The sequence below is a fragment of the Balaenoptera physalus genome, assembly GCF_965194825.1.
Source record: "Balaenoptera physalus genome assembly, chromosome: 10".
Taxonomy (NCBI): Eukaryota; Metazoa; Chordata; class Mammalia; order Artiodactyla; family Balaenopteridae; genus Balaenoptera; species Balaenoptera physalus.
This window is the reverse complement of record NC_138889.1, coordinates 70,610,342-70,620,913: the sequence shown is the minus strand read 5'-3', so window position 1 is coordinate 70,620,913 and position 10,572 is coordinate 70,610,342.

The window sequence follows — 10,572 nt, the reverse complement described above, 5'->3', positions numbered from 1 at the left end:
TGGCTTATAAGGAATCCACCTTCCTCATGGCTGTTAGAGGGATCTATTCTCAAATGCAAATCTGATGAGGGATGTTGGTGAATGCTCCATGATCAATCAACTGTTGATGTCTGGAGCATTTGTATGCAGATGAGTCCTGAGTCTGTGTTTGAGCTGGGTGTCACAGATTTGAGAGGTCTGTATGAATGTGGAAGGGAGAAGTGGTGTCACAAATACAGGTATTCACCGTGATTGCCTATAGCATAGCCTTAACTTCCCTGTTGTATGGCTCCTGCCAACCTCTCCAGGCTCCTCCTGCTCCAAATTTACCAAAACCTCCTTCAAGGTCAGTTCAACCCTAACCTTCCCTGTCACACTTTTTCTAATTTATTCAGGCTTCAACCTCTGTATTCCAAAAGCACCAAATATATATCTCAACAATCCCATGTTGATGAGATGATCTGTTTTGCCTCCTGGCTCACCTACCAAACTGTAAGTTTTTAAGAGAAGCTATGTAAGCTCTGTCTCTAGCACAATTCTTGGCACATAGTAGGCACTGAGTAAGTTTTTGTTGTTTTGCCCAAATTCCCTTCACAGGCAGATGGAGACTGTGGGTTTTGCATAGGGCAAGGATAAAAGCACGGAAATCTTCACAGCAGAGAGTCTGTATGAGCTGAGTTTTGAAGGGCAAGGAGTGATTAGCTGGATGAAATAGGAGAATGAGCTTACTGGGAAGAGAAAGCAATGTTAGCAAATGCACAAAGGCATGAAACAGCGTGCTATGTCCAGGAAATTGCAAGCAGCTCCATCAAGAAGGAGGAAAGGGTGCAGGAACTGGTCTTGGCCAGATAAAGAAGAGTCTTGTGAGTTAAACCAAAGACACCAAGCCTCATCTTAAAGCTGAGGAGTACCATTGAAAGTTTGTAAGCAGGAGAGCAACAGGGTTATATTTGAATTTAAGAAAGGTCACTCTGGTTGCAGAGTAGATGATGGCTTCATGAAGGAAAGGCTGGAGGCAAGAATCATTTCTATTGCAACAATCCAGAGGAGAAAAACTGAACTGTCATAACTTTGATAACCTTGATATATCAATTCCATGCCAAAGAAGATATCCTAAGAGAATAATCAGATGCACAGAGAGATTTACGTACAAAAATTTTCATTGCATCATCATTTATAATGGCAAATTTTAAAGAATAATTGTAATTTCTATTTATGGGGGGTGGTTAAATAAATTATGGTACATCTATCGTACTTTGAAAACATGTTCTAGATCTGTGCCATTCAGTATGGTAGCTGCTAGCCACATGTGGCTATTGAACACTTGACGTGTGGCTAGTCTGAATTGAGATGAGCTATAGATATGAAAAAAATTGGAGTTCTGAAGACTTGGAATTAAAAAAAGAACTTAAAATATCCCCTTGGCAATTTTTTATGTTGGTTATATGTTGAAATGATAACATTTTGAACATGTTGGGTTAAATAAAGTATATTAATAATTTGACCTGATTTTTCTTTCCTTTTTAACATAGCTATTAGAATATTTGAAATATGTAGCTTACAGTATATATCTGTTGGACAACACTAGTCTTGATAAAAGTTACAAGATGGGGAAAAGTAGGTTTCAAGCAATATCATGTGACAGGATGTTTTTATGGTTTAATATTACGTGCAAACCAACTTGCAAACTTGTAATGGGGCAAACTGACATCATGGGCCTCCTGATGAGATGTACCAAAAAGAACACAACATCACTCAGGAAGTATTCCTGCCTAAAATATATGGTCTGAATCTAATCAGGAGGAAACACCAGACAAACTCAAATTGAGGGACAGTCTAGCCTGTACTCTCCAAATATATCAACATCATAAAAGACAAAGAAAAGCTGAGAAAGGATCCTAGATCAAAGGAATTTAACAATCAAATGCCACATTTTCAAAAATGCTCTAAAGGACGTTACTGGGACATTTGGCAAAATCTGAATATGGACATAAAATCATATTGTCTCCATGTTAAATTTCCTGAGTTTGATCATCGTGCTGTGGTTAAGAGAGTGTCCTTGTTCATAGAAAATGTACACTGAAAAGTACTTAGAAGTAAAGGGTCACGGTGTCTGCAACTTATTCTCAAATGTTTCAGCAAAAGTTATTGTAGGTATATATCTATGTATGTATATATAGAGAAAGCAAAAAGGAATTCATTGAACTCTTTTCGCATCTTTTCCATAAATTTGAAAATATTTTGAGAGTAGAATGTTAAAAATTTTAAGTATAAATTTTTTGAAAAGCATATGAGAGGCAGCAGTGTAGAAAGTGCCAGCTAATTCTCATTTTTAAATAGTAGCACCCTTACAAGATCCAGGTAAGAGGGGCTCCTGCCCTGCACCTTGCAGTTTAGAGGGCCATATCCTACCCCTCTCTGGCTGCGCCCCTCCCAACAAGACAAGAAGGCTGCAGGGCCAAAGGGATGTACCCTCCCAGGGCCCATCAATCCCATTCTAGAGCATTCTCCAAGTACCCAGAACTTGGAATTCCCTGCCATATAATGCAGAGCCCACTTCCAGACTTGTGTGTGCCTGTTGCCTGGGTCCATCTTCCTAAGAATGGACGATGCTGTTGGCGGTGTACATCCCTGAGTGACAGATGTTTGCAGGGGGCATTGCATGAAGCTAGGATGTGTGGGTAGGGTATCCATATGCGTTCAGGGGACACCCCTTGCAGTGCAGGATGGAGGCAGGAGTGGGAAGAGAAGGGAGGAGGCTGCAGGGTGCAGCAGACATTCAATAAACATTTGTTTAAAAATGCACACCTATAAGCCAGGCTGTTTCAAGCTTTCCTTCTAAAGTTTCTTTCTGTAGGCGGCATAAACAGCAAGCCCAACAGGGCCATGAAACATAGGCCCAAATAGCTGACCCAGCAAGGGTCAGCAAGCCAAAAATTAATATGAAATATTTTTTATTCTAAAAGGTCAGTGTATTTAGTTTTCTGTTGTTGTATAACAAATGACCAGAAATTCAGTGGCTTAAAACAACACAAATTTTTTATCTCACAGTTTCCGCTGGTCAGGAAGCTTGCATGTTTTAGCAGCTTCTCTGCTCAGAGTCTCATAATGAAATGAAGGTGCCAGCTGGCTGTGTCCTCATTCAGAGACGTAACTGGGGAAAGGTATATTCCCCAGCTCCCCCTGTTGACGACAGAATTCAGTTCCTTGTGGTTGTAGGACTGAGGTCCCTGCTGTCTTGCTAGCTATAGAACAGCGACTGCTTTTAGCTGCTAGAGACCACTCTTGGCTCCTCGCCATGTGGCCCCCTCCACCTCAGCAATGAAGACCCTCCCCACACATTGAATCCCTCTCATGCTTTGAATCTCTCTGTCTTCCCCTTCTGCAACCAGTCAGAGAAAATGCTTTGCTTTTAAAGGGTTCAAGTGATTATATCAGGCCCACCCAGATAATCTCCTTAAGGTCAACTGGTCATATAACATAACCCAAACCCAGGAGGAAAATTTTTCATATTCACAGTTTTGGGGATTATTCAGAACACATACACCAAGGTCAGGAAATCTCGGGGACATCTTAGAATTTTGCCTACCACAGTCAAATTTATTTGTCTATTTCACTGTATATTTGTTTTGATAAATATGTTTATTTAAATTTGTATGTAAATTTATAACATATATATTTATAATATAGATTGTTTATTATAATATACTATGTAGTATAGTATATAATTATATATTATGTATAATTATATAATAATATATATCAAAATAATAACATAATATATTGTTATATATTATAAACATATTTATAATACAAATATTAATGTATATATAAAAGATGTATATAACAATATATATGTATATAATTTGTATAAAACAATATTTAAATAAAATTGACTGGCTAGGAAAACATAAGATGGCTCTTCTGTGGCATTACGTGCCCTCTGGCCACCACCGCATATCCAGTTTGGAAATCCCAGGTAGAATGGGTCTATCACAGGGATGCCATAGCATCACATAAGGCAAAGCATGAGAGAGAAAGGAGACCAGAATGTAGTGCGTGGTCCATCTACTTTTGCTGAAGTTAAATCAAAAGCCCTAGGCCCCATCACTTGAGGGTGTCCCACTCATGGGCAGAGGGTGGCAGGAAGCTGGGGCATGGTGCAGGCTTGGGGAGAGAGCCACGGCTGCTATGTGGGTAGGGGAAGCAATCAGCACTTCTGACTTGGAGTCTCACAGAGACAAGCTTTAATCCTGTCTCTCCCACTTGCCAGCTTTGTATCCTTGGGTAATTAATTTGTGTTTGAGTTTTGGCTTCTCCATCTTAAAATGGGGACAATAGACTTACCATGGTTTGCTGTATCAAACAGAATAATGGTTGGGGCAGTTCTCAGTCCAGGCCTCAGATTAGGGTAGGTATTCTGTAAATGTTTGTGGATTCCAAATCTGGAATTTTCCCACTAAGCTAAGCCTTTACATTAGGGCATTATGTCTCCATGGAGCTTCTATCACAAGGCAGATGGGTACCTAGAAGGGGTAAGACCTTACCTTGGCTCTGTGCTTGGTACCTGCTAGACAAAGAGAAAACCCTTTGGTCCTGAGCAGTCAGCCTTGGTGAGGGGAAGCGGGTCTGGACAGAGAGCTGGTGGCAGAGGAGGTGGCCCCCAGGCCAGGGACATCTGGGGATTGCAGGAGCATGTAAGAAAGCCCAGATCAAGGGTGGCCACTCCTGGGGCTCAGAACTTAGTGGGCAAATCCAGCAGTCCCTGGGAATCCCTGAAGCAGTGGGAACTCTCTACACCCATCCTTCCCAAGAGGGAGTGGGGTTGAGCCCCCAGGCCAGAAGCACACTCCCCAACCCCAACTGTCCAGTCATTGCACTTTGACAGCCTTCCTTCCTCCCTTGCCCTAATTCCCTCCCCACCCACTCCCAATCTATCTGTCATCCTAGCAGATTTCCACTCTGACCTACAAATTCAATGACCCTCTTTTGAGGAGCTCTCACAACACTTGTAAATAATTGTAACCTAAAGTGATCTATTTTTTCCGTAGGTACATGTGCACAGTGCTATCATAGCAGCCTGGGGTGGAAGGGAATTGGAGACGGGAGGCGCTGTCTGGAAGGGACTCCCAGGGGCTCTTGAGGGCTGGGTGGAGTTGCATAGCTGTAGAAGGGGGAGGAATTCTAGAGGGAGCATGGGCTGTCCACAAACATCTTGGCTCTCCTTCCGGACACATGATACAATTGCATCTCTCTGCTACTGCTTTCGAACTAGGCAGGGAGAGAGAGAGAGAGAGTTGGGAAAAAAGAGTGTGAGGGTGTGGGGGGCGGGGAGGAGGAAATGTGAGAAGAGAAAAATATTTAGAAGTTTTTTCTCAATCTTCTTTATCGGCTGTGAAGAAAGAAAATATTTGTGAGGAGTGTGGTTCTGGTGATGTGAACAAGTAGCCTAGGGTGTGTGTGTGTGTGTGTGTGTGTGTGAGAGAGAGAGACAGAGAGAGAGGGAGAGACAGAGAGAGACAGAGACAGGGACAGAGAGTCTTCAAAAGTGGGTCAAGCCAGAATCAGGCTGACTAGCAGGTAGCCAGGAGTCTCTTTGTACTGAGACAAGCCAGGCATCTGTCCTGCCCAGGCCACTGAGGGCACCAATGCAAGGTCTGTGTCTAGGCACTGTGGCCCAAGCCGCATATGTTCTTTAACCACATCCGCCTGATGAAAGTCCAAGCCAAAAATAGGAAGGACTTACAAGGTCCCCACTCTCCCACTACAGAGGCATTTTGCTATTGAGTTATGGAGCCAATGGGGTGAAGACCCCTTAGAGTCACAGAATGTATTACACCTTCTTCTAAGCACTTTGGATCCCATCAATGCCACTGGACACCTCTGAGGTTAGAAAGTGACTCTCAGAAAGAGGAAAGGACCACCCCCTGCCAAAACTGTGCCAGGAATTAGTGCCCAATAGGAATCCTAAGAAACTAATCCTAGGATTTGGAATCAGGAACAGATCCCAGGTAGAGCAACTGCCCCAATACCTTGCTTACCTGCATGTGTTCTGACCTGAATAGCACCATCTATAATTAACCATGCTGATTGTACCGGGTGTTAGCAAATCAGTTAATTAAGTCATAGGGTGATTAGCTGTAAAACAAAACAAAACAAAGAATCCCGGGCTTGCAAATTCTTTAGCTCCTTGTTGTAGGTTTTACTCTCACAGTTGTCTGGCCTGCATTTTGCCTTGCCCAACCTAGAGAGGAGACTTGTGTGGGTGATCTGGACACCAAGAGGAGAAAGAGGAAAGGGAGGTGGAAGAGAGAGTGGGAAGAAAAGGTGTGACCAGATGTTATGTTTCCAAACAAATAATCCAGTGCCGCATAAGTTGCAAAGAAACCAAGAGCCTCCATTCAGCATAAAAGAGTGAAAGAAGGGAAGGAAGGATGATCCCGAAAGGTTTGCCTCTGAGACACCTGGAGGGGCTTGTGATTTTCTCTGATACTTACCATTCTGCACTGAACTTGAAGCATTCTGGGTCCTTGACAACAGGGGGAGGAGGGGAAGGGAGTAGACCCAGACTGGGCAGAGACTGTAAGGTAGAGAGCGCAGCCAAAAAAGTGACGTTCCCTCTGACGCAGCCCGGACTAAAGCAAGTGGGCAAGGCAGGTGTGCCCCACACAGTGCTAGATGGAAAGTGTGTGTGTGTGTGTGTGTGTGTGTGTGTGTGTGTGTGTGTGTGTGTGTGTGTGTGTGTGTGTGTGTGAGTTTTGGCTGCACAGTGTGGCTTGCGGGATCTTAGTTCCCCCACCAGGGATTGAACCCAGGCCACCGCAGTGAAAGTGCCGAGTCCTTACCACTGGACCGCCAGGGAATTCCCGGAAAGTTATTAAAAAGAAAGGAGCTGGGTTGCCAGCTCTGGGCACTGAGGGCTCTCTGGAGCCTGCAGAGGAAGGGTTAGGGGCCATGTTCTGTATAATGGTGGAAGCCATCTTTGGCTCCAACTCCAAAAAGGAACTGACCCTTCCCAATTAAAGAGGAGTAAACCTCCTTTCCGGTGCCATCATGTGTCCCACAGTCCACAGAGAGAATATTATGTGTCTCTCAGTCCACAGAGAGAAGAGACCCAAGGCCAGCAGAGAGCTAGCAAGAGGCAATATCCCACAGCTGTCCTGGCACAAGCAACAATCAAGAATACTACGTTTCTGAAGCATGAGCTGGCCGAGCACGTGCTCCAAAGTGAGTGAGTCAAGAGTGGTGAGGGGAACATAAGAGAGGGCGAACCCTCCTCCTCCCATGCAGCCTCAGGATACCCCAGCAATAGGCAGCTGGGTCCCCTCATCTTCCTCCTGCAGGTCCAAGTCATGTAGAATCCTAACCCAGACAAGACATGGGTTACTGGCCTTGGCCTCCTTGTCCAAGATCCTGTGACTTGGTGATACTTTGACCCCATCCTGAGTACCTCTCTTCTCTTCCTGACATCACGCATACCTGCCTCCAATTCTGACACCAATTCCGATGTGTGGTTTTTTTTCCCATACCACCAAGCAATTAACTCAATTCTGACACTATCTACCTAGAGATAGCATCAGATTCTACAGGTTAAGGGCTCAGTCCTACAAGACTACCAGCCTCCCTTGCCACTTCACATGCCAGTCACAAGTCCAGGTTTCACCTGTGCTTCTGACCAACCAGCTATATATTGGAGGTTCCAACGACATCCTTCTTGGGTTCCATTAATTTTCTAGAGTGGCTCACAGAACTACCAGTTTATTTTAAAAGGATATAACTCAGGAATAGCCAGATGGAAGAGATGCTTAGGGCAAAGTATGTGGGTAAAGTGGTATAAAGTTTCCATGCTCTCTGAGTGCACCACTCTCCAGAAATGAACATGTGTTCAACAACCTGGAAGCTCTCCCAACTCAGTCCTTTTGGGTTTTTACAGATGCTTCATTACATAGGCATGACTGATTAAATTATTGACCAATGGTGATTGATTCAACTTCCAGCCCCTCTTTACTACCAGGACATCAGGGGGTGGAAGATCCAACTCTTCCAACACTTGGTTGGTTCTCTTGGCAACCAGCCCCATCCTTAGGCGCTTTCCAAAAGTTGCCTTATTAACATAACAAAGACACCTTGATTGCTCTCAGACTTAGGAAATTCCAAGGGTTTTAGGAGCTCTGTGCAAGGAATGGGGCAAAAACCAAATATACTTAATCATGATACCACACTGCCTCAAAGCACTTCTCTCTCCTTTGGCTGCCATGTGGTAGCAGTCCACAAGACTGAGCTTCATGTGCTTCCCTCCCAAAGCCTTAGATCAATTACACTACCTGGTACTCCACCCCCACCCTAAATCCCAGACCCCGCATGTACTCACCCACCCCCTTCTGATGACTGGGTCCTGATTTCCTGCCTCTCTAGGGTTCAGCCACTACCTGAATCCCCATTGCTCTTTATCTCCCATGGCCCAGATGCTGACCATTCCTGCAATGCTGTGTCTGAGCACAGAATCTCACTTCCAGGAAGAGAAAGGATTCCTCAGGCTCAAGTTTATCCAGGCGGTTGTTCCTCTGCTTTGCCTATTCTGGAACCAGAAACTTGCTTCTAAGACTCAGGTAGAGGCTTCCAGTTTTAGCATTCATATTTGACAACATACAACGTTGAAAACAAGACTTGAAACATCACGAAGATAACACTGCTGTTTCTGAGAATGACCAGGCCCATGTTCTCCAAGGAGAATCACATGCAAGAAACATAAAGGACATAGAGTGGCCGGGGGTCCTCATTTCACTGGGAGCTGATAAATGTGTGAACTTTGGCCTCATCTTGGGACATCCTCCCAGTGAATTCTGATGTGATGAGGGGACCCTACACCCAGTTTTCATTTTAACTCTATCCCCCTCTAGACCTGCCTGGGTCTCAGGGTCTGGATAATATATTTTGAGGGTACATTCATCCATCTATTCATTGATTCATTCATTCAGTATATAATTCCTGTGACCTACTATATATGAGACCCTACCCTGGGGGTTGCAGCTTCCACAGAATGATAGCATTACACAGTGGTTATGAGTGTAGACTAATGCCTGGGTTCAAGTTCTGGAATTCGTACTCATGGCCTATATGATTTTGACCTAATTATTAATTTTCTGAGCCTCAATTTCCTCCTGAGTAGAAAGGAAAAATGATAGTACCTAGTTCGTGGAGTTTTATTATGCTTGACATATAGTAACTGCTTGATATCTATTAGTTATTATTTTCTTTTATGCTGATCCCACTTGGGTTACCAGCCACTCCTCCCATAAAATAATCTATAATTTTCAGGCAATAAAACAATATGAATTTAAAAATCTCTGTGTCAACTAAGATAGTCTGGGCTGTATTTAGGTTGTTTCTCATCTTGCTTTCTGATCTGCCAGGAACAGAGGGACTTCACCATTTAGATAGGAATGAGGTAGAATTTCAAGGTACCTTCTTTGGGGATCTTAGTGGGCAAAAACCTGCTCATTGTCCCAGACCTGCCCTCCCCAGCTTCTCAAGCTGGGCAGCCCCATGCTACCCCAGGTCATGAGCTTGTCCAAAGTGAAGCAGGACGTTTATCAGTGGCCTCAGCCCCTCCAACATACAGGGCTTAGGATACAGTTGGTAACTCAGCTTTGGATGGGGGTCTGCCAGGTAAGAGCAACTCTCGTGCCCCCTGCTCCAGGTCTCCTTTTCTGTCAGCTAGACGCGGGAAGCAGCGTACTAGAGAGCATTCTGTGCATCTGTGGATCCCTCCATACCCTAACACACCACACCCACCCACTCCCCTTCCTGTGTGCACCTGCTTCCAAGACTGTGCCTCTGCCTACATTTCCTCTCCTTAATTTCCATGTAGGGCCACTCCTCCTCCATAGGCCAGGGGCCCTGCTCTTCATCTCAGCCAGTGGCCAAGGCCCCAGTTCCTGACCTAGATTCTGAATCCTCCTCCTCCAGGCTGAACTCTCTTTCCCATCTCCTTGCCAACTGCTCCATTTGCATACCCCTGGCTCACACGGTTAGATCTGTCCCTACTCACTGCTCAGGCTGGATTTGGAAACTGTCTGTTTGCCACCATATTCCTTCTGTTATCCTCGGGGCTGATGAAACCACTTGGGTTTGGATTCCTGAGTCTCTCCATCAGGACAGTTTCTCCAGCCCCCAGGTCACTTAGTCCAGACACTCGGGCTTTGGAGAATCCGGCACCTGCCAGTGGTATGATCTTGCGAAAGTTAAAATTTCTATGCTCCAGTTTTCTCAAGTGTAAAATGGGAAAATAAGACTTATCTTATAGGCCTGTTGTGAGGATTCAATGAGATAATACATGGGCAGCACCTAGCACATTGCCTGGCATACAGTAAATAATCAATAAAAGACAACCGTCCAAGAGCTTAAAGCAATGGTATAAAAAGACATCTGTTCAGTTTTTGGTACAGCTTTGCGTTCACATATTTCTCACTGATCCTTGAAAACTGTTATGATGCTCCCTTTCCCACACAGCTCTTCCTGTCCCCAGCTAGTATTCGGGACCCAAGGGAGAGTTTGAAAGGGTCTGAGGTGGGTAGAGTCTGTGCTCCCAGG